At 44.1% G+C, this 25,517-nt stretch overlaps 1 protein-coding gene across 16 annotated transcripts in view; it reads right to left on the minus strand.

The window, feature by feature from the left end:
- Nucleotides 1-25,517, minus strand: part of ADGRL3 (adhesion G protein-coupled receptor L3) — a 2,053,745-nt gene that overhangs the window by 1,684,826 nt on the left and 343,402 nt on the right. Inside the window, exon 3 of one of the 16 annotated variants that reach the window (XM_075603376.1) lies at nt 6,248-6,334. The exons of the other annotated variants lie outside the window; for them this stretch is intronic. The gene's annotated coding sequence lies outside the window, so the exon portion shown is untranslated. The remainder of the gene's footprint in view (nt 1-6,247; nt 6,335-25,517) is intronic. 16 annotated transcript variants of the gene reach the window in all.

The raw sequence follows: 25,517 nt of genomic DNA on the forward strand, positions 1-25,517 counted from the left end.
GGTTTAGTGGAAAGGTTCAATAAAACCTTAAAGAGCATGTTACGGCGGGCGGTCGATAAAGATGGGAAAAACTGGGATTGTTTGTTACCGTACCTGTTATTTGCCATTAGGGAAGTTCCCCAATCATCCACAGGCTTCTCCCCGTTTGAACTATTGTATGGCCGACACCCAAGGGGCTTACTGGATATAGCCAAAGAGACTTGGGAACACGAGGTTACCCCTTACAGAAGTGTAATAGAGCATGTTGCCCAGATGCAGGACCGCATTGCTGCAGTCCTACCCATAGTGAGGGAACACATGGAGAAAGCTCAAGAAGCACAGAGGAATACATATAATAAGGGTGCTAGGGTCAGAATTTTTTTTCCAGGTGATAGGGTACTAGTTCTGGTTCCCACCGTGGAAAGTAAATTCCTTGCTAAATGGCATGGGCCATATGAGGTCTTGGAAAGAGTGGGAGAAGTAAATTATAAGGTAAGACAGCCAGGTAGGAGGAAACCTGAGCAAATTTACCATATAAACCTACTCAAGCCCTGGAAAGATAGAGAAGTCTTGTCAACCCTAGTAACCCCAGGTCCGTCAGAGAGTCAAGAAACTGACCCAGAGGTTAGCATAGCTGAAACCCTGTCTGTTCATCAGAAACAAGAGGTTCAGAATTTAGTGAGCAGAAACAAAGAAATCTTCTCTACACAGCCAGGTAGAACTAGCGTAATTGAACATGACCTAGTCTCTGAACCGGGGGTCCGAGTTAACCTTAAACCGTACCGAATCCCAGAGGCCAAAAGAGAGGCTATAAGTTTAGAGGTTAAAAAAATGCTAAAACTAGGCGTAATTGAGGAATCCCAAAGTGGGTGGAACAGCCCTATAGTCTTAGTCCCAAAGCCAGATTGTACAACAAGGTTTTGTAATGACTACCGGAAACTAAACGCGGTGTCAAAATTTGATACTTACCCTATGCCCAGGGTAGATGAACTTGTAGAGAGACTGGGCAAAGCCCGATATCTCACAACCCTAGACCTAACAAAAGGGTACTGGCAGGTTCCCCTCACAGAAAGGGCAAAAGAAAAGACAGCCTTCTCAACCCCAGACGGCCTCTTTCAGTATAGGGTGCTGCCTTTTGGCTTACATGGAGCTCCCGCCACATTCCAAAGAATGATGGATAAAATTTTAAAACCACATGCTCGGTATGCTGCTGCCTACCTGGATGATGTGGTAATCCATAGTGAAGATTGGCAATCCCACCTTCCAAAGGTCCAAGCTGTGCTCGACGCAGTTCGGTCTGCTGGACTAACTGCTAACCCCGCTAAATGCACCATTGGTCTGGAGGAGGCCAAGTATCTGGGGTATTCTATTGGCAGAGGTTTACTCAAACCCCAAACACTCAAAGTGGAGGCGATACAAGGTTGGCCAAGGCCAGTTACAAAAAAACAAGTAAGGACCTTTTTGGGGTTAATTGGGTACTATAGAAGGTTTATTCCCAATTTTGCAACTAAGGCAACCCCACTAACCGACCTCACAAAAGCAAGAGGACCACTTATGGTAAAGTGGTCCCCCGAAACCGAACAGGCCTTTAGAAGCCTGAAAGAAGCTCTCTGTGCCCAACCAGTGTTGGTCACACCTGACTTCTCCAAAGAGTTCGTAGTCCAAACCGACGCATCTGAGGTAGGGCTGGGGGCGGTACTCTCCCAGGAGTCTCAAGGTGAGGAACACCCCATCCTTTATTTAAGTAGGAAACTAAATCCCCAGGAGAAAAATTACTCCATAGTAGAGAAAGAGTGTCTCGCAATAAAGTGGGCTGTAGAGACGCTCAAATACTACCTGTTGGGGAGAAAATTCCGGTTGGTCACAGATCATGCACCCCTTACCTGGATGTGTCAAAACAGGGAAAAGAATGCTAGAGTGACCAGGTGGTTCCTAAGCCTACAACCCTTTAAATTTTCTGTGGAACACAGGTCAGGGCACAAACATGGCAATGCTGACGGGTTGTCAAGGATGCACTCCCTAATATCCATGGTCGCTCATCCCTCAGGGTCTGAGCTGGGGGGGAGGATATGTGACAGAAACCAGGGGATGGTAATAAATTCCATATATAGGGCTCCCAGGATACTGAACAGTTTCTATCCTGTCTGGCCTGGGAGTGCAGCCTTATAATACATGCACTCCATCCCACAGTTTTGGGCAAGCGCTGGAACTGAGGGATTTCTGTCACCTGTCATGCTAATTAGAAATCAGGTATGTAAGACTGATTTCCTGTTTGCTCTTGTCTCTTCTCCAGAGCCTGGAAGGCTGCTGAACACAGTGGGGAGTAGCCCCTTCCCCACACAGGTTCAATTGTTCTGTTCATTTGGCTAACTCTGCAAAAGTACCTTGTTTTGTTGTTGGAAAGTGGAAAAGCCACTTCCACCCTGAGTTAGGGAAATCTAAGTTAAGTTATCGCTCAGGTGAGCAGCTTTTGTTTTGCTTGTGTTTCTATTGTATGCACTGTGGTAGTCTCAGTGCATGGGACTGAATAAACCAGGCACAGCCTGTTTAAAGGAACAGTACGTGACGCCTCCTCATTTAACCTACCCCAAAAGACCGTGTTCTAACCGTCCCGGACAAGCAGCGGAGCCCCGGAGTAAGCTGTTTGTCACAATATATATACATATATATACACATATATATATATTTACATACAGTATATATATATATACACACACACACACACACACACACACACACACACATATATATATATATATATATATATATATATATATATATATATATATATATATATATATATATATATAGTGTCTGTTTTTAAGTAATCCTTGCTTCATTCATTGTAACATCGCCGTAAGAAGAGATCAGTGTATCTCGAAAGCTCGCACAAATAAAAGCATTTCGTTAGCCACAGACGGTATCATCTATTTATTTTTTGATTATTGAAGCTTGGCTAACACGGTACTGATACCTCTACATGTATATATATATATATATATATATATATATATATATATATATATATATATATATATATAATCTCACAGAGTGCACACTCATTATGGATGAGGCATAATCAGGCATTAAATCCTATGTGGATTCTAAAGCACTGTACTTTTAGTCCCGCAATGCTCAGATAAGATGTGCATAGAATGTAGTGCACAAATCCCATGCAAAAAAGGAGAGAACAGCACGATAGTGCAGATGGTAACAGTAATGTATGGAGGTGAAAGTAAGCCAAATACAAACTTACAATTGAACCCATATCTGTAAGCATTGGAAAAGTAGCAAAATCATGTCATGGAGGTGCGGTAACAGTCTCATGGTTAGCAGGTCTCACCAACACTCGTGTCAGGGAACTGTTGCACTGTCAGCTCCCTTGGACACCTGTCCTTTTTGATTTCCATCCCATGACCGGTGTAACCGATCTTACTCCTGATGAAGCACAGAGTGAAACGCATAGAGTCTGGGCAAGCGTCATCATTTGGAGGTATCAACTTCACTACGTCGGTTACGCCAGTTACGGGACGGAAGCAGAGAGAACCAAGCATCCAACGGAGCTGACAGCACCCCAGTTCCCTGACACGAGTGTTGATGAGACCCTCTAACTGTGAGACTGTTACCGCATCTCCATTAAATCTACTTGCTACTTTTTCAATGCTTACTGATATGGTTTCAATTGTAAGTTTGTATTTGGCTTACTTTCAACTCAATACATTACTGTTACCATCTGGACGATCCTTCTGATCGCTCCTTTTTTGCATGGGATTCGTGTACTGCATTCTATGCACATCTTATCTGAGCATTGCATCGTGGGACTAAAAGTACAGTGCTTTTGAGTCCACATGGAATTTGATGCCTGATTATGCCTTATCCATTGTGTGTGCATTTCGTGAGAGTTGTTTTGTTTTTTTTCACTTTTAAATAAATGGTTTTGCACTATATATATTTTGTTGTTTTTCTGATTACTTGCGCTCCCCGCAGTTCTGCAACTTCCACTTCAAGAACCCTAGAGGAAGGTTCAACTGGCGTAGAGCTGCAGCCTGTATCATATACTATTATTCACTTCACTGGATTACTTAATTTCACATGCACATGGTGCCGGGTGAATATTTTTGTCTACTTTAATGGGCTGTAAGATGTATTCCTGCCTCAGAACGTGTCTTATGCCAGAATGATGCTTAATTAATATGTCCCTTTACCAGTCTCTGAAAATCTTTCCTAGATCAGCACTGTAACAATAAAAATAATATTCCTCTTTTGGGAAGCACAGTATACACCCATATTTCATTGAAGTTGAAGTAAGGGAAGCCATTTTAAATTTTAGTAGGAGAAATCAAGCTCCTAAACATATCTGTTACTGACTAACAGAGGCAGTGTGAGACTTTCCTCTGCAGAGGCATTTGTCCACACCATTAAGAATTATGCCATTCAATTTGTTGAGGTATATATTGACTAAATTAAATGTTTCTTTTAGCCTCTAAACTTAAAATGAAAAGGGTTGTTTGACATTCTATATGTTTTCTATATTGAATAACTGAAATAACTTTTCTTATATTTAACGGGGTTTCTGCACAATATAAACCTGTTTGTTCTTTATTAATTATTTCTGGTAATAATCAATTTATCTTTTCTGCCCAAATTTTAGTACAGAGTTCATAATCAGCTATTTCAAATGGAAATTGGACTAACAGAAGAGGGCTTGATTTGATTTCTTCCAGGTTTTAAGAGAACTCTAATAAAGCGTCATTACAATTGTTAGAGTCAAACTTGTTTATTGTTTGATTTTTTTTTAACTCGAAGGTACTATAATGCCACCAGAGCAACCAGAGCCTGAATCTTTTAAGGTTCTAAGGAATCTTACAGCTTGTAATATTTTTTCAGTAGAGATGGGATCATTTAAATTTGATAACTGATCACTGTTTATTTGTGGAATTGATTTTTCAAAAAACAAATTGTTAATTAAGATCAATCTCCTCCTCTTTCTTGTAAATTGTTTTTATACAAATTCCTAAAAATTTCTCAAATGCTGTCCCCGCTGGGATGTAATTCCCCTATATTTTTGTAAAGTAGAAATTAATTTATGAGATTAAAGATATGACTGATTACATTTTGTATTTTTTTTATGCAGTATAAGATGAGTTATCACCTCTTGAAAAGGGTTTGCTGCTTCCCAGAACAATCTTAGATTGCACTTATATGTAGTGTTATTAAATGTATATTGATCACAGCTAATTTTTAGCAAGCAAAACAAGAAAAAACAGCGCACACCGCACATAGTGAAGTATGTTCAAAATAAATCTACATTAGTAAAGATAATAATTCTGCCTACATAAAGTATGATTAAACAAGCATTTCCATGTATTACGGCATAGGTTACCCGACACCAGGATGCAACAGGAACAGTCTTGGCTCTGCACCCTCTGATGTTCTCAGTCAATAGCTTCAAGGACGTGTGGTTCTCTCTCAGGTAGGTGGCTGCTCTCAAAGCTGCACTATTAGTCCTCCTTGATGTAACCGTCTCCTCTGATATCTCACTTCAATAGTTGCAGACCCAGATGGTAAAGAAAGTCCAAAGTCTCCGGGCGGGGAAGGTCTCCCTTAAGGCACCATGTATATTCAGTATGGCCTCTGGAAACAGTACTAAACGAAGTCGTATACCCAGGGACCAAGGCTCACACATTAATTGGGGTTAAATAACTGAAGTGGAGCAAAGCACACAACCCTCTAGGCTCATAGGGAATGAACCCAATTTAACCGCTGCTCAGTGTATCAACAGACTGCTGCAAAATAGCAGGCAGAAACGGGATCGGATTTTACCCGTACTTGGCATCGGTAAATGTTTAATCATACTTGATGTACGCAGAATTATTATCTTTACTAATATAGATTTATTTCGAACATACTTCACTATGTGCGCTGTGCGCTGTTTTTTCTTGTTTTTCTTGTAGTGTAGGGGTCCTGATTCACCCAAATATCAACAGCTGCATTCGATGCCATTCTAATTATCACCAACACTAGAGGTTCTGTATGTTACCTATCCACAGAGGTGTTGTTTGTTATATGACTTCAATTATAGAATTAGTTCATATACACATTATTACAAGTAGCGCACTTTTTCTGTTTTTTATTTTTAGCAAGCCCCTTAAATGGTCCAAGTTAGCAAAGTGGGTGGAAAATATCCACATTAGGCATTAGACAGTGAGGCATTTAAAGTGAGCTTTTTAAGTGATAAATACAGTTAGACTACAGTTAATATACTCACTTTCTTCATGCAAGACCAATAATCTCAGCTGATATGACATGGATCTAATTGCATTCTCTTCACAGGTATGTTCCTGATGTGCAAAACCTGTGTAAAAGACACAGGAAGACTGTAACAATGGTATTTGGGACCAAGACTAAATTTGTAAAGCTTCCAGTGACTGAGCTCCTGATTCGAACCAACGCTAACACCACCCTAACACCTGTCACTAGTTTTAAATACCTGGGCTTATGGTTTGACTCCCACTTAACATTCGGGATGCACATTGATACCATGACAACCAAGACCTATGCCAAACTAGGGGTACTTTACAGGAACAAATCCTCCCTAAGTCTCCTGGTCAGAAAGCGTATCGCACAGCAGATGCTAATGCCAATTATTGACTATGGAGACATAGTATGTGGCTCGGCTCCTCAAACCCACCTTAGCAAACATGACACCCTCTACAATTCAATTTGTCGTTTTGTTCTCCAATGCAACTACAACACACATCACTGCGAAATGCTCAAAGAACTAGATTGGTCAACACTAGAGTCTAGGCGCAAAGTTCACCTTTCCTGTCTTGCCTTTAAATTCTTCATGGGCAAGCTACTCAGCTACCTGAACAAGCTCCTCACCCCTACCACCTGCAGCACTTATCACCTGAGATCAGACTCCAAAAGACTATTCATGGTCCCAAGGCTCAACAAAGTATCCGGACGTTCCTCCTTCTCCTTCCGTGCACCCCAAAACTGGAACAACCTACCAGAGACTCTCACATCCACCACCAGTTTAAGTTCTTTCAAATCTAAGGCTGTCTCACATTTTAACCTGGTCTGTAACTGTTTCATACGCTCATAATATATATTTTCTTTAACTGTGCACGCAATGTCTTGTATATAATGTATACCCTGTTCATTTATGTAACTGTACTTGTAACCATGTACTATTTGTTTTACTCTGTGCCCAGGACATATTTGAAAACGAGAGGTAACTCTCGATGTATTACTTCCTGGTAAAATATTTTATAAATAAATAAATAAATAAATTCTGACATTTCCTATAGGGAGATTCAAACCTAGACTGAAACTTTGTATGCATGATTTGAAAAGACAATCATTTATATTTTTGCCTCCAATATTCTGTAAAGGAGATTGAACTGAACTAGCCAGAAATTTATCCCGCAAAAAGTTGCATGGCCATGAGAAAGTTATAGTCAAGACCACTAGTATCAAGAATTATCCATATACTGTATGAATCAATTTAACATTATGTTTTCATAAAGAAACATCTGGTTTTTTTTTACATCTAGCTATATAGAAGGACCTGATCTAAATTATTATAACATTATAATTTTTAATTTTAGTCAATTTATTTAGTATCTTCCAGGACAAGGTTTAATTATATTTGTTTGAGGTGTAAACATGACATAAAATATTTTATTTCACCCATTCTGTTCTATAATTTCCAATGATGAATAGCCATGCCTTCTATCTGGGGGCGCAAGACTTTTTTTTTGGGAGGGTGTGGCTCACTTACCTGGCTTTAGTCCATGATTCAGTCTACGCATCTCCATGGCAACGGGTGTCAATGAGACGTCACATGATGTCATTTTACGCCTGTTGCTATGGAGACACGGCCTCAAATGATGCTGCGGGTCCTGTGATGTCACATGACCCTGCGGCGTCATTGGATGCTGCATTAAAGGGAAGGGGGAGAGCACGGCACAGGGGGAGAGAAGGCAGGGGGGCGCAGCGGAGGAAGTTTGGGCACCCCTGCCTTAGATGATTGCAAGGGAGGGTATTCTGGATCTTTGAAAATATGTATCTTACTCTGCACCGGATGTCCAAAATCAATACATTCTTAATAATTTAAAGACATTGTAGATAGTACTAGTAGTAGTAAGGGAATTAAAAAATACTCGGGATAGACATAAGGTTATTCTAAACATGAAAGAAGCACAAAATCAAATATTATCTGAAAATGGGTTGACTTGGCGGGCCAAGTGGAATTCTGTGTTTCTATGTAAATGATGTCCTGTTTTTGTAATTTTGTTAAAATAATATGTTACTTGTACAATTTCAAGGTGAAAAATACACGATAACAAAACACATTAGCTAATTTTTGCAAAAAAATGAATTACCCAGTTCTGCAGTATGAAAACCAAGAGACCAAAAGCACCAGAACACTTAAATTATAATTTCCTGTTCCCCACATGGCAGTGGGTACTAAAGGGGATTAGCTCCTCCTTCAGCATTGTAGGACAGCAAAGTCTTCTGCTTGGCTTCGGTATATAAAGCCCTCTGACTACCTGGAGAACAGTCGTTTTCCTGTCCGACAGCATAGCAGTAGATTTTGTCATTTGTTTAAGAGGATTCACCAGGACTGCGTTAGTGAAGTTCAATCTGGGGGGGTTCTTAGCTTCTCTCCCCCTGAAGGTCTGCCAGAAAGCACCATCCGGAATGGCAAGCCGGAGGCCCAGTGACCGGGCAGAAAGACTTTGGAAGCATCTGAGAATGCAAGCAGTGTGGAGCACATGGCGGAGCCAAGACGTGCTGGTTCCTCTGAGCAGGAAGGTGAAATTGGAGTGTATGCGCAAACACCCCTGCACATTCCCCTCTTAAAGAGGCAATGGCGCGCTAACATCCCATTTGCATTGGCACCATGCAGACCACACCAGAGTACTGAAAGCGGCAATACCATCTAATGGTGTTTGATGTTCCTGAAGAATTTCTGAGGCACAGGAGGCTGCTTTTTGGCACAGAAGAGTATGGAAGCTAGAGCAGGCAAAGGTTCACTGCCAAAGTCTTCTAGGCGAGTCCCTAGTTGGGAAACAAGTGAAAAAATAATTTAAAAAAAGAGAGAGAGGAACATTGAAAGGAAATGTATTTATTTGTGGTATTCCGTTTTATTTTTTTTATTGTAATTCAGTACTCTGGGATTCAGCCAGAAGAAGGGACGGCTAAAACAGGCATGTTGCTGCAGCCTCTTCTGGTTCCAACTTGTCCTTGGGGGTCCATATCAATGGATTTTATTGTTGACATGCCCCGAATAAGTGGACATAATACCATTCTGGTAGTATTGGATCGACTAACAAAGATGGCTCACTTCATTGCAGCACATAATCTTCCTTCAGCAGACCAGACAGCCAAGTTGATTGTGAAAGAGGTGTTTCGGCTTCACGGGGCCCCAGATGAGATCATATGCGATAGAGGGGTACAATTCACTTCTGTTCCTCTCTATGAATTTGACTACATTTGTCGTCTGGCTATCATCCCAAATCCAATGGCCAGACAGAAAAGACCAATCAGACTTTAGAACAATACTTACAATGTTTTGTTTGTCATCTCCAGGATGACTGGATTGATTTTCTACCATTAGCTGAGTTTTCATACAACAACTCACATCATTCATCGACTAAGAAGAGTCCTTTTTTCTCAAATTATGGATTTCATCCAATCTTTATTCCTCGTTTTCCATCTTCGGGCCCCATTCCGGCAGTTACAGAGAAACTGGAGATTCTGCGAGACATCCAGGAGAACCTCAAAGAGACACTTCGTGAGACTCAAGTAAGGTACAAAAGAACAGCAGACCAACCCCGCAGACGATCCCCAGAATTTCAAGTCGGGGATAAATTCTGGCTTTCTACAAGAAATCTACGTTTAAAGGTTTCAACCATTAAATTGGGCCAAAAATACATCGGACATTTCGCATCTCAGCACTAATAAATCCAGTGTCCTTTAGATTAGAGCTTCCTGAGACCATACAAAATACACCCTTCTCTGCTGAAACCTTTCCGTGAGAATCCGTTTCCTGGACGGAGACTTCCTCCCCCTGAACCTGTCCTTGTGGATAACGAAGAAGAATTCATTGTGGAGAGAATTTTGGACTCCAGGTTACACCAAGGGAAACTACAGTACCTGGTTCACTAGGGGAGCTATGTCCCAGAGGAGAGGTCTTGGGAACCCAAAGATTTTGTACATGCTCCGCGACTAATCAAAGCTTTCCCCCGGAGATATCCAGACAAGCCTAGCAAGGATCGTCCAGAGAACGCTCTTAGGAGAGGGGAGTAATATCATATTCTAGCCTGCTGTACTCATGCTTGGCCACTGGGATTGCTTCCGCTCTCTCAATGTCTTGTTCTAGCCTGCAGTGCCTATACTTGTCCACCGGGATTGCTGCTGCTAAGGAACATTCCAGACCTTGAAACCTGACACCACTGCACCTGTGCTCTACCGCTCAGCCTGCATATATAAGCCTCCCTTTCTTGTTCCTCCCTTGCCTGTTTATACTGGTTCCTCAGCTCTTGCTAGGTTCCTGTGTTTACTGCTATTGCTATTATCTTGTTTCAGTCTCCTCGTTGCCGACCTCTACTTGTTTCCTGACTAGGCTATCTGCCGCCTGCCTCTGACCTCTGCTTGTGACCCTTACCATGCTCCCTGCTGTTCCTGCCACTGGGATCCACTACAGCCGAAGTCCAATCCAAGACATCTTGCATCTTGCAACTTCGATCTGGCGTATATTTTTCCACCAGTACCTCTTATAGCTACACTGGCGACACACTTTATTCGAGCTCGGCTAGTCCCACGAATTCGGGTATACCCGGGTGTATTGAGGTTTGTGACTGTTTTCTGCCCGAGTGCATTGAGGTATTTTCCAGGCAGGGATTGAAGCATTTTATTCCCGCTGGCTGCAATACTGCACAGTATATATATATATACTGCATTACAATTCATGAATTTATGCCATCTGGTAGACACGCGAAGCATTACAGCCTATTAAATCCTAATCATTATCATTTAACAGATCAGCCGCCCGTCAGCCAGGCATGAACCCAGGCTGGGAAGGCAAACGCAACGGGGCTTGTCAGAGGTGAGGAGCGGCGCATTCCAGGTATCTGCCAGGTACATACTGGGTATTTGCTCGAATAAAGTGTGTCGGTGCAGTAACATCTTAGGAAAAGTAAGAAGAGACAAAGCAGAGGTAGTATCAATAGTACCTTACTGGCCAAGAATTATTTGGTTTCCATATCTGATTACTAGAGTATGTCTCTAGACCTACCATAGCATTTCCCACTGTCCCATAAACATTTTAAACAAGGCCCAGTACAGCACATAGAACTGAGGAAATTGGCCTTGGCAGCATTGAGGTTGGGTGGCAAACATTAAAGAAAAAAGGCTGTTCCGATAGAACAATATCAACTCTAATGTTAACCAGAAAAGTGTCAACCTCTTCAGTTTATTATCGTATCTGGCACGGTTTTCAGGAATGGGGTAAGAAAATAGTCTCTAGTAGATAATCTATTTGAGCCATTGCAGCAAATACCATTAAGACTACTAGCTTGGAAAAAAGTATTTTTGATAGCAATTACACCTGCAAGAAGAGTAGGAGAGTTATAGTCTCTCATGCAGGGAACCTTTTCTCACCAGAATAAAGCAGTCCTAAAACCGGTGTCACAGTTCCTTCCAAAAGTTGTCCCTTAGTTTCATCCCAATCAAGCAATAATTCTTCCATCCTTCTGCCCAAATCCGACTAATCCTAAATGGCAAGACTACATCATTTAGATGTAGTAAGATGTTTGAAGACATACAGTACTTACTCAGGATTACAAAATACAGAAATCAGGCTGTTTATAATCCCTGAGGGTCCTAGAAGAGGGCAGCAAGCCTCAAAGGCAACCATTTTTGGATGAATTTCTTCAACTATCAAGTTGGCCTACAATCTTAAAAGCAAACAAGTCTCGCAGGGAATAAAGGCACATTTGACCAGAGCCTTTTCTACCTCATGGGCATTCAAAGCCTAAGCATCTCCATAGCAGATCTGTAAAGCTGCAGTCTGGTCCTCACATTTCACACATTCATGAAATAGTATGTTTGATGTGCAAGCTTTGGCAGAAAAGTTCTGCAAGTGGTTATAGATTAAATAAACAGTTATCTCAAAGTTGATATCCTTGTCTTTTTTTCCCCTCCCATTGTGTGAGCTTTGGTATATCTCCATTAGTACCCACTGCCATGTGGGGAACAAGAAAAGAGAAAATGTGTTCAACTTACTGTAATTTTCCTTTTTTTGTAATATACTAGATGTAGCCAGGTCCCCTCCGGTCCCCCCGGTCTCCCATTTCCCCCTCCGTTACCTCCGATGCAGGGGGATGTTGCAGGGAGTGCAACGGGCTCGCCGGCGGCTCCCTCCGCAGGGCGCCGCCATGTGTGTGTGCGCGAGGTTGCGCATGCTCAGACGCGAGCAGCGGCGGCCATGACAGTGTCACGCTTGCGCAATACCCTAGGCGCACGAGGCTGCAAGGATAAGGAGACTCTGCAAGGACTACAACTCCCATGATGCTTAGGGAGATTGTAACAGGTGACCCTCGGCAGCCAATGGAAATGCTGTTTCCCCTGGAAGGGGAGGAGATACATATTGCATGCTGGGAGGGCAGAGGTCAGTCAAGGTCTGGACAGTGAGGGAGCAGGTAGGGTACCCGAAGCAGTGCTTCGGTGGGCTAGGCCAGAATTGCCCCCAAGGTCCCAGATAGAGTTTCTCTAAAGTGAGTCAGGGGACTATGTGTGTGCTGTAGGGAAAGGCCATAGTGCATAGGGACTCTTTCACTGTAGTATTAGTGTGAGACATGTTGCCTGAAGGAAAGAGCAGCCTGTTGCAGAGGAGACTGCGCAGACATCCATGATAGAGACTATTTATAGGGGTCTACTCCAGTCGGGAAGTCCCTCCAGAGGCATCCACCTAAGGATCCAATCGGAAGGATAGCAGCAGATTGCAGCGCAGAGCCACGCCATTGATCTGTGGATTTTCCATTGTTGTCCTGGTCTGAGACCAGGGAGGTATTAACAAGTGCTTCAAGGGGCCCCAACACACAGTGAAGCGTTCTATCCCACACACACTCTTTTGGATGGACTTGCTTGTGGACACTCAGGGGTTAAGTGCCCAGGCACTCCAGTACTTTGGGGTTTCACCCGGGAGGTGTTATGGTGGGATGATAATCTGCTAGCTGTGTTATGTGGATGATTTATACTCTATGCATAGTAAATACTGTTATCATATACCCGTGTGTAATTACTGTGTGTGTACTGGGATCCCTCGCCGGTGGAGGCTCTGCACCAAGATACTATGTATACCCCAGGCTCCCAGTGTCGGAGGCTCACGCCTCTTGTTAGCCAAACAGGTGACAGCAGCACTGGTAGTTTCAGTACCCAGGGGGGAACAAGGGTTACATTTGGAGGTGCTGCTGAGATTCAGACCTGGGGTGCCCGATCTCAGTAAAAATGTCACTAGATCTAACATTACCTTCCCGCCAAGAGGTGTACGAATGGGCGGTAAAGAGGCATGTCCCGCCCTCACAAACCTTTGCTGTAGGACAAGTTCCCACCAACACCTCATCCTATGAGATTTGCTTAATACTAACGCAGTATCCAGGCCTAGAGGAGGCTAAAATCCTGGGTGGCCGCACAGACGCTGGCGGATTATGGTGCGCTGTACTAGTCACTGGGGGTGTGAATTGTCAGCAGACAGAGGCCCATCCAACTTATGGCTCAACGGTGGCCCTCAGCTCAGGATGTCCTGTTATCTATCCTGAAATGCCGATCAAGCTAGAGCCCTGCAGCCCCAGTATTGACTTGCAAGAGATTAATATGCGCCTGTCCCCATCCCCTCCAGGAAGTAGTTGCGGAGATGAGGTCAGTGCCTTATCCTGTGCTAACTGTCGCTCAAGTGTAAGGAGCCCCAGCCCCACTAGGATGGGAGATATACAACTGCTCGCCCAGACCATACAACAATTGGGTGGGTCCAAGCCTGAATCCCCTCCCCCGCAGCCATACCACAAATTAAAAATCTTTTCAGGGGTCAAGCCTACTCCCACCACTGAGAAGGCATTTGAAGTTTGGAAAGAATATACTGCAGAGGTACAGGAAGAATGGACCTGTCCTGATGCGGTAAAAAGACAAAAGAAATGGAATGTCTACGGCCTCCCGCGTCCACCACCATGAAGATGTACAAGGACCAGCATAAGGAAGTTACGGCGCAACAGATGATGCATTCTCTTATCCGGGCCTACGAAAAGGAGGACGACGTGAGTGTTATGGGCTAAATACTACAATCTCCGCCAAAAACCTATCAGAGTTTATACAGCGGATCCAATTGAACTTGTGGGATCTAGGTTTACGCTAAGTCATTAAGGCCTCAGAAGTGAATGAGTATCTGCGCACCCAATGGGGGGAGCCATACCCACCAATCATATCGTAGTAATGATTAGATGCTCGCTATTGAAGGGGGACCCCCCATTCGTTAGAAGACCTACTGGACAAGGTGAAGTGTCATGCGGCCTACACTAGGTTGCACAAGAAGACTAAAGACTCTCGCAAGGACGAGACCAAGGAGGAAACCCGTCCAAAAGCCAAATGGACTATTAAGGAAAGCGAAGCTTCTTCCGCTGGGAGCCCTAGGCCCGAGACTCGGTAATCCGGCAGCTCAAGACAATACGGAGAGCCGCGTTGCTACCAATGTGGTCAAGAGGGTCATATCGCTAGGGCTTGACCGAAGCTTCAACAATCCCCTACAAGTGCAAAGTCCTTCCCCGTATAAGTACAGCAATCACTCTCTTCCTTAACAGCAATACCCGAGGAGGATGAAGGGGAGTCAGAGGTCCCCGCAGGAGAGACCCTCTCACAAGATGCCAATAGCAGGGTAGGACCCACTGCTATAATAAGAGTCGTCGTGGAAGGCATTTATTCCTCCGTTTTGTGAGGATTCGCCATCCTGGCGGCTGCAGACCATCTCCTCACCTCAACAAACCTTCTGTGATGGACACTCAAGATGCATGGTCTCGTGGACCCAGTACGCGCGCGGATCTTGCGCGGCCCGATTCCCCGTCCGCGGATTCGGCCCCCGATCTGACGTATGACGGGTGCGCTCATCCAGCCTCCCGGCTGATGTGCGGTCCAAGCCCCGCCCCCGCTCTGGGGATGGACAGGACCCTGACCTCAGTGACACGCACGGGTCGGCGCGCCATTGTTCCCGCCCCCTCTTGCTCCAAGGACATTCAGAACCGGCGTGGGATTGACGCGCACTCCAGTCTCCGCCCCCTGACCTCCGTGACACGCGCAGGTCGGCGCTCGAGCAGTTACGCCCCCATCCCCTATTAGGCTGCATCATAGGGCACACCTGTGTGCACCAGCAGCATATCGGAGCTTACTTCCTGGTTCCACCCTGGCTGGCAATTGGAGGCTCTGCCTTTATATAAAAGTTGAGTGCGCATCTAGATCACCACTGATAGTGATATAACAATAATTAAGTGATTAAAGTGCAACTAGAACATACCCTAAAGCTCTAACCAATTAGTGAGAGCAACACAATAAAATAAATAATACAAAACCGTGATAGGTATCGTGAATGCGTCTGCAGCTATAATGAAGGGGTGTCTCAGCACCCCCAAACACTAGAGAGGCGTAAACAAAAAAACAGTGCAAAAAACGAAAATGGTGAAGTATATAAAATGTAATTAACAATAAAATCAGGGTAAGTTATCTGCGTACATCAAAGAGTAGAAACATGAGCATTGAGTGTGTTGAACACACAAGTTACCAGTCACCAGAACCCGAAGCTGTAAACAGGAACAGATCCCTTTGGTAAGTGGCCTGTGATCGTCTCAGTACTCCGTCTCAGTTCTTTAAGAGTGGTAATTTCTCTCACAGGTGGTGCAGTCAATCCATCATGGAGTATTCGTCTCATCAAGGGAATCTCCCCACCTCAGATGGTCTCACAGTTCCAGAGTGATGTATAGTCTGTAGTTGCAGGCAAAATTGTGTGTACTCTCCGCACATACAGCACCAGTGAGAAGTATATACACAGGATAGAACTCCAAACGCAACACTTTGGGTGTGCTCAGCAAACCAGCACTACCTCCGCTGAGAGCGGTCACTCCTCTGTGACACATTACAAGGGCGGATTTACTGGCGTTGAGACACACAGACACAGTGTGGCGAGTGTGCTTGGGAAGCCAGTAGTGTCTCCGCTACAGAGCGGTCACTCCTCCGCGATATGTCATAGGTGCGGGGTTACCGGCAAAATACCACAGTGTTGCGGGATAACTTGAGGTAGACTAAAATAGTAATAGCACTAACATAAAAACAGTAATCCTATGCATTTCATAGCATTAACGCTACTTCATCAGGGTTTAATAAAACATTATTTCCCAGAGGCATTAAGTACCTTTCATGCTTCCCTCATTGGTCAGCTAATTAGCCACAAACAGCCAATCGGGTTAGCAGAGCGGCAGTCATGTCAGCTAGAAAAGAATTACATTTAACCAATATAAACAGTCAGTTTAATTATATATAAAACACATAAAATCTGAAATAAAAGAAACACTTGTTAGCATACAAAGCAATCATCATGGCAATAACGTTACTATCATATAACAAACAGAGAGTGAAATTAGAGAGATATGAGGATAGTTGATATATTTAATAGAGAGCCCAAACATCAACATCTTCATTTAACCCTTTGGGCGATAGTGTGTCCAATTTATGGATCCAGAAGGTCTCTTGAGCTGAAAGGGTTTTAACCCTATCACCTCCCCTCCGATTACATGGTATATGTTGAATTCCCTTACAGGTTAAAAATGTGGGATCCTTATTATGATGTATCAAGAAATGGCGCGATACACTATGTTTGTCAAAGCCATTTTTAATATTTCTGATGTGTTATTGAATTCGTATTTTAAGACTACGCTTGGTCCTGCCAACATATTGATATCCACATGCACATTCCAGGAGATATATTATAAAAATAGAAGTACAGAGAATAAAATCCTCAATAGAAAAAACTTCCTTAGTTGTATTAGATACAATTCTTTTCCTGTCTGGATGTAGGAATTTATTTATTGAGCATTTTCCACAAACATGGTTCTTTTGAGGTTTCACACCTAGCCAAACTTTATGAATAATACTACTGGAATCTAGATTAATATCACTAGGAGCTAGTAGATTTTTCAAGTTCCTAGTTCTCCTGTAGATAAATCGTGTTTTTTTCACGAGATGAGCACCCAAAATGGAGTCATGGCAAAGGATACCCCAATGTTTAGAAAAAATGCTTTCTATATTTTTATGAACTGAATTAAAGTCCGTAATAAAGGCTGCATCAACTTGTTTATTAGTTATGTTATGTACCTTATTTGTTCTGGGGATAAGCATTTTGCTACGATCCATACGGTAGTGCCGACGGTTATTCTAACACAAACCAGTGGCAATCGGCAAAAAGACCCAGGTACATGCTGGGTCGTGTTTAAGGCAAGTTTAAGGAATTTCTGCATTGACTAATGGCCCATCAGATTAACAGCGGGGGTCCCTGGCAGTCCCAATCAAACTGAATGGGACTGCCAGGGACCCCTGCTGTGTTAATCCAATGGGTCATTAGTCTATGCAGAAATGCCTTAAACTTGCCTTAAACTAGCCAGGTTACACCCAGCATGTACGCAGCATGTAACCGGGCTAGTTTAAGGCAAGCTTTAGAATACTCTTTGTCTCGCCTATATGTCTCACTTTGTCGAGTTCTTTCACAAGTAAATCTTTTGAATATCCCCTATCAATACATCTATGAAAAAGCTTATCCGCCTGTTTATTTAAGACCTCAATGTTACTGCAATTTCTCCTAAGCCTCGTGAATTGCCCTCTTGGACTATATTTCGAATCCAGGAGTTCTTATGATTGCTAGTAGCCATCAGCAGATTATTCATATTCACGTCCTTAAAGAAAGTCTCAGTTTCCACACCACCATCAGCAGAAGCTATTAGTCTTAGATCTAAAAAATCCATCTGAGTCGTATCAGTCTTATGCGTAAAAATAAGATTATAATTATTTTTGTTTAGATACAGCATAAACTGATTGATGGATTCAAGATCACCATCCCACACACATAGAATATCATCTATGTAGCGCCGCCACGTGATGACATTCTTGCTAAAGGGATTGTTAGTCCAAATGGAATGTTCCTCCCATTTTCCCACATACAGGTTTGCGAAACTAGGGGCAAAACATGCCCCCATAGCTGTTCCGCAAACCTGTTTGTAGAAGTCAGACAGAAACATGAAATAATTATGTTCAAGTATGAAACTAATTGACTGAAGGATACATTTTCTGCTAAGTGGATGTAAAGATGGATCATCTTCAAGAAAGGAGCTCTCAAAATCTTGAGAGATAATAAAAATCTTATTATAAGACAGGCTGATAAGGGTGGGGGGTAGACCTGCAGAATCGGTGTGATTATGAAAAAGGGGCACATAGACTACTTCATGATGTTTCTTTTTATATGAAACTGAAAAAAGACCCCACAAATGAACTTTTGAGCCTCCTCAAGACAATATTAGATGATGAAGTTTCTTTGTCTATTATTTCACCTGTCAAGTTCACTTTTTTTATATTCGGATTTTCCCAAGATACCAATATTTTATCATCTACCAAAGATGCATAAATCCTTAATAGTCCCCCCGTGTAGACCCATTACTGTGTATCGGGTATACAATCTCTTACTGCTAATTTGAGTCAATATGTAGACTTCTCCCTTCAGCCTTATGAAGGTAAACTTACATCTTATTTGAAAGACTCCACTGCGGTATTGATTCTTTTTAATGAGTTTGAATGGAAGAGCTCATACAGCTGGCTTATCTATGATATACAGGACTTTTATACCCATATTCCGCATCAAAAGGGGATGGAGGCCGTGAACTCCTTCCTTGAAGATGATCCATCTTTACATCCACTTAGCAGAAAATGAATCCTTTAGTCAATTAGTTTCATACTTTAACATAATTATTTCATGTTTCTGTCCGACTTCTACATACAGGTTTGCGGAACAGCTATGGGGACACGTTTTGCCCCTAGTTTCGCAAACCTTTATGTGGGAGAATCGTAGGAACATTCCATTTGGACTAACAATCCCTTTAGCAAGAATGTCATCATGTGGCGGCGCTACATAGATGATATTCTATGTGTGTGGGATGGTGATCTTGAATCCATTAACCAGTTTATGCTGTATCTAAACAAAAATAATTATAATCTTATTTTTACACATAAGACTGATACGACTCAGATGGATTTTTTTTAGATCTAAGACTAATAGCTTCTGCTGATGGTGGTGTGGAAACAGAGACTTTCTTTAAGGAAGTGGATATGAATAATCTGCTGATGGCTACTAGCAATCACAAGAACTCGTGGATTCAAAATATTCCAGGAGGGCAATTCACGAGGCTTGGGAGAAATTGCAGTAACATTGAGGTCTTCAATAAACAGGCGGATAAGCTCTTTCATAGATTTATTGAGAGGGGATATTCAAAAGATTTAATTGTGAAAGAACTCGACAAAGTGAGACATATGGATCGTAGCAAAATGCTTATCCCCAGAACAAATAAGGTACATAACATAATTAATAAATAAGTTGATATAGCCTTTATTATGGACTTTAATTCAGTTCATAAAAATATTGAAAGCATTTTTTCTAAACATTGGGGTATCCTTTGCCATGACCACATTTTGGGTGCTCCTCTTTTGAAAAAAACACGATTTATCTTCTGGAGAGCTAGGAACTTGAAAAATCTACTAGCTCCTAGTGATATTAATCTAGATTCCAGTAGGACTATTCATAAAGTTTGGCTAGGTGTGAAATCTCAAGGGAACCATGTTTGTGGAAAATGCTACGTATGTAAATTCCTATATCCAGACAGGAAAATAATTGTATCTAATACAACTAAGGACGTTTTTTCTATTGAGGATTTTATTCTCTGTACTTCTATTTTTATAATATATCTCCTGGAATGTGCATGTGGATATCAATATGTTGGAAGGACCAAGCGTAGTCTTAAAATACGAATTCAAGAACACATCAGAAATATTAAAAATGGCTTTGACAAACATAGTGTATCGCGCCATTTCTTGATACATCATAATAAGGATATCTCATTTTTAACCTGAAAGGGAATTCAACATATACCGTGTAATCGGGGGGAGGTGATAGGGTTAAAACCCTTTCAGCTCAAGAGACCTTCTGGACCCATAAATTGGACACACTATCGCCCAAAGGGTTAAATGAAGATGTTGATGTTTGGGCTCTCTATAAAATATATCAACTATCCTCATATCTCTCTAATTTCACTCCCTGTTTGTTATATGATAGTGACGTTATTGCCATGATGATTGCTTTGTATGCTAACAAGTGTTTCTTTTATTTCAGATTTTATGTGTTTTATATATTGTGGCAGGACGGCCTGTAGCCGAGGTCAGGGAACAGTCCACACGTATAGTTTCAGGATAAATAAAAACGTTCAGTGGCTTTATTTCTCCACAGTAACATAACATGCGGGTACACTGTCCCTTTAACAAAATAAATCCTGCTCCACTTTGGGAGAAAAACTGACTAATAACACAGCAGACCTATCTAGCAGGTTGGCTGGATAAACCAGAACCAAACCATAAGGGTACTTTAAGCAGTCAGTAAACAAATGAATAATCCTTACTTTAGTTGAAGTAGTCTTTGGTGAAATCCCTCTGGCTAAGGGCTCACGCAGCAGTGTGCTTCTCTCTCTCTCTCTGGCAGCTACTGCCAGTCACATGATCCTTTATCTACCTTGCTGGCTCTCAGGTGTCAGCTAAAGAGTTCTGATTTCCTAACTTCCACCTGAGTTAACCCTTATGAGTGCTGGATGAAGCACTCAGACATATGTCTCCCAGGCGTAACTGATAGGAGTTGACTTCACTCTGTCACATACCTCCCCTGTTTGTGTGTGGCTAGTGTCCCACACGACTGAAGCCCGACCCTCCACTCCTTCCCTTAACAAAAAATCAGCATTTCCATGGTCCTTTCCAGGTCTATGCTGAATATCAAAAGAGAAGGGTTGGAGGGCAATATACCACCTGGTCAACCTTGGATTTGTGTCCTTCATGGTGTTTAACCACTTCAAGGGTGCATGGTCAGTGACCAGGGTGAAGTGTACTCCGGCGACATAATGTCTCAAGGCCTCAATTGCCCATTTTACAGCGAGGCACTACTTCTCAATAACGGAATACCTCACTTTCCTTGGGAACAGCTTCCGGCTGATGAACAGTATGGGGTGTTCAACACCATCAAATTGCTGAGACAGCACTGCTCCCATTCCTACCTCTGAGGCATCCGTCTGGATGATGAAGGGCTCTTTAAAATCTGGGCTCCGAAGAGCGGGGCCCTCTGACAGGCACTTTTTTAGCATGTCAAAGGCGTCTTGGCACTCCCAAGACCATTTAACTTGGGTCGGGGCACTCTTTTTTGTCAGATCTGTTAGGGGTGCAGATATTTCTGAAAAATTGGGGATAAACCGCCGGTAATACCCTGCTAACCCCAAAAGGGAGCGGACCTGTGTCTTTGTCTGTGGGGTGGGGACTTCCTTTATGGCGGCCACCTTGCTAGCTAGTGGCCTTACTATCCCTCCCCCAACGACATAGCCCAAGTACTTTGTAGTGGATTTACCCAGGGCACATTTTTTTGGATTTGCAGTGAGCCCTGCTTCTCTTAAGGACGTTAGGACTGCCCTTAACCTTTTTATATGAGACTGCCAGTGTCTGCTATAGATGACAATGTCATCCAAGTAGGCCGCGGCATATGCCCTATGGGGTCGTAGTACCTTGTCCATTAACCTTTGGAACGTGGCTGGAGCCCCATGTAACCCAAATGGCATAGTGACGAATTGGTATAAACCGAGAGGGGTGGCGAAGGCAGTTTTGCATTTGGATTCTTCCGCTAGAGGTATCTGCCAATATCCTTTCGTTAGATCTAGGGTGGAGATATACTCTGCTTTACCAAGCGAATCAAGCAATTCATCCACCCTAGGCATTGGATATGCATCAAATCTGGATACAGCATTTACCTTTCGCAGATCCACGCAAAACCTCACCTTCCCATCTGGTTTAGGGACCAACACGATAGGGCTACACCATTCGCTGTGGGACTCCTCGATCATGCTCAATTCCAACATGTCTATTATCTCCCTCTCTACCAGGTCTTTTCGGCCCTCTGGCAATCTATAGGGACGGGACCGTACTTTTACGCCAGGTTCTGTCTCAATCCTATGGGACACTAAATCAGTCTGCCCTGGCAGCTCAGAAAAAACATCTGGGAACTGGTCACATACATCAAGTAGGTCTGACCTTTGTTCCGTTGTTAACTGCTCTCCCATGGGAACCTGATGGTCAGTGTACGTACTACCCTTTGGAAGCTTTGGACCCAAATCCATCTCTCCTTGAACAGCGAATGAACAGGGTGAATGAACAGCGATCTCATCGTTTTCCAGGGTTTCAGGAGGTTCACGTGGTAGATTTGTTTACCCTTCCTGGACCCTGGTTGAGAGATCTCATAGTTCACCTCCCCGGTGCGGCGGAGAACTTGGAAAGGACCCTGCCACTTCGCAAGGAGTTTACTCTCTGATGTCGGTAGTAGTAGCATCACTTGGTCCCCAGGTTGGAAGACCCTCAAGCGAGCATTTTGGTTGTACTGCCTCTCTTGACATTCTTGAGCAGATTTGAGGTTTTCCTTCGCAAACCGACCTACACTACCGACACGCTTTATTACTCTGCGGCCAGATCCGCAAGCCGGGAGATTTCCCGGCTTGCTAGTGGCTGCCCCTCGGCATGCCGCGCGTCATAGACGCGCGGTCACGCGTCTTCGGGAGCGTGCGCCCCCTGCACGCGCGTCCAGGGGCTCCCCGAGGGAGCTCTGGTGTCCCGCGATCGCGGGACAGCGGCAGGGGGTTCCGGGGGACCCGGCGGACCCGGCAGTGGTAGGGAGAGTGCCCCGATCGGAGGGCGCTCTTCCGCTGCTTCGGCGCGCGCCAGGCTACTGCTGCGGCCAAGAACGGGCAAATGCTCGAATAAACTTGGCCGCAGCAGTATCATGTCTAGGCGGTTTCTAAGGTCTATGACATACTGAAGGGTATTCTTGGAGGGGGAGGGCTCCTCCTCCCAGGATTCCTTCAGTAGGTCGAGAATACCCTGAGGTTGGCGTCCATATAGGAGCTCAAACGGGGAGAAGCCTGTGGATGATTGGGGAACTTCTCGTACCGCAAACAACAGGAAAGGGAGAAGTTCATCCCAAGCTCGCTTTTCAGTGTCCACAAACTTCCTAAGCATAGTTTTTAAAGTACGGTTAAACCTCTCTACCAATCCATCAGTCTGAGGATGGTAGACCGAGGTCCGGACGGATTTTACCTCCAATAACTTCAGGACATCCTGCATTAACTTTGCCATGAAATTTGTTCCCTGGTCAGTGAACATTACAGTTACTTGTGGAAGTCCTACCCTAGAAAACAGTTCTAACAGCCTGTGAGCAACCTGTTTAGCAGTGGCTGATCTCAGAGGGAAGGCCTCAGGATACCTGGTGGCATAATCAACAACAACGATTATAAATTTATGTCCCTTCGCAGAGGGTTCTAAAGGTCCGACCAGATCTACCCCAATTCTCTTGAATGGGACGGCTACCAAGGGCAGAGGAACCAAGGGAGCCGGCTTCTGTCCTTTTTGGCTAGTTAACTGGCATTCAGGACATGTCTCACATAGTTTCATGATGTCACCATGTATGCCTGGCCAGTAAAACCGGGACGAGATGCGGTCCGTGGTCTTATCTCTGCCCAAATGACCACCCCATGGGAGAGTATGGGCTAGGGTAAACACTGTTTTAATCAACCCTTTAGGGACTAGCATCTGTCGAATGACCTCCCCTGTTTGTGTAACCTTATTCACACGATATAGTATGTCATTCAACAGTTCAAAATGTGGAAACACTTTTATACCTTGTTCATCTATTATCTTGTTGTTGACCTGTGCCACCTTCTCATATTGTCTAGCCAGAGCTGGGTCCTCCCTCTGCCTCTGACGGAAGTCAGGAAGATCCAGGTCTGGCAACACTCCCGTATCTATCTGTTCCCCACCCTGGTCATCCCTGGCCATGACCTGCAGTCCTTTGGGCTGACTAATGTTACCAAAAGTCCCAGCCTTTCTTAACCAGTCCTCTTTTTCCGCACGTCTCTGTGTACGTGTCTTTGGGACATGGTGTCTATGGGGGAAAATCTCTGGGGAAAAAGGGAACAAGTCTCCGGGCTTCTCTGGTACCAGAGAAGTAGGCTCCGTAGGAGTAGGGGCCAACAACGTTTCGAGGTAGGGCCAGTCTCGGCCAAGTAGAACAGGAGTAGGTAGCCAGGGAGCAACTCCCACTAGTAGGCTAGCCTCTTGATCCTGGATACGCAGTGTAACGTTCGCCGTCGGGTATCTCTTTGTATCCCCATGGATACACTCGATATTCCAAGGAGAGTCATAAGATAGTCTATTTCTTGGAATTAGGCCCTCTAGGATCAGGGTTTTTCCAGAGCCCGAGTCCAGCATGGCGTTTACTTTTTTCCCCTCCAGAGATGCTGGGACTAACCACGGATTGTGGTCCCCTCGGAGACAAGCTGTGGCAGTGGTTCTGCCATATGAACAGTCCATTTCCTCATCTCCTGTGTCCGCAAACTCGGTCGTCTGCGGAAGCTCTCGACGGGGCTCGGTGTTTGGACCTCTCCGCTGTTGGATGGGGTCCTCCCTTCTGGTTGGTGGGGTTATCCTCTCCACCGGGTGGGTGACAGGAGTCCAGGTTCTCGGGGAATACTGTGGGTGGCGGCCTCCCTTGAGTGATCCAGTGGCCTCGGACCCAGGATGGGCATCTCTGCGGGAGTTTGTACCAGGAACCCTCCGAGATGGGAAAGGGTCTTCCGATCGGGTTGACTGGATCTCCCGAGCTGGCGGGTTATAGACCCCTCGATTGTCTGCTCTCCTGCCTCTAGTATCACCGGAAGCAACTGGTGTTTGCACCGGCCGTTCCCAGCTATCCTGTTGGGTGTCGTCGCCCAGGAATTTTTCCACCAAGCGGACCGCTGAATCCAGGGAAAATGCAGCGTGTCTTTTTACCCAGGAGCGGGAGGAGGGGGGCAGTAGCTGTATGAACTGCTCGAGCACAAACTGTTCAAGGATCTCTGCCTTGTCATGTTTTCCCGGTTGTATCCACCTGGCACATAAGTCTACTAAGCGGTGGGCTACGACCCGGGGTCTGTCTCGGTTTGTATATTTGACTGTCCGGAACCGCTGTCGGTAGGTCTCTGGCATGAGGTCTAGGCGATCCAGAATAGCAGCCTTTAGTTTCTGATAGTCCATGGCCTCGTCCGCTGGAAGAGCCTGGTAGGCTGCCTGAGCTTCCCCTATGAGGAGTGGAGCCAGAGTCGTTACCCAGCGATCAACTG

This window comes from Ascaphus truei, chromosome 1 (genome assembly GCF_040206685.1).
Source record: "Ascaphus truei isolate aAscTru1 chromosome 1, aAscTru1.hap1, whole genome shotgun sequence".
Classification (NCBI taxonomy): domain Eukaryota; kingdom Metazoa; phylum Chordata; class Amphibia; order Anura; family Ascaphidae; genus Ascaphus; species Ascaphus truei.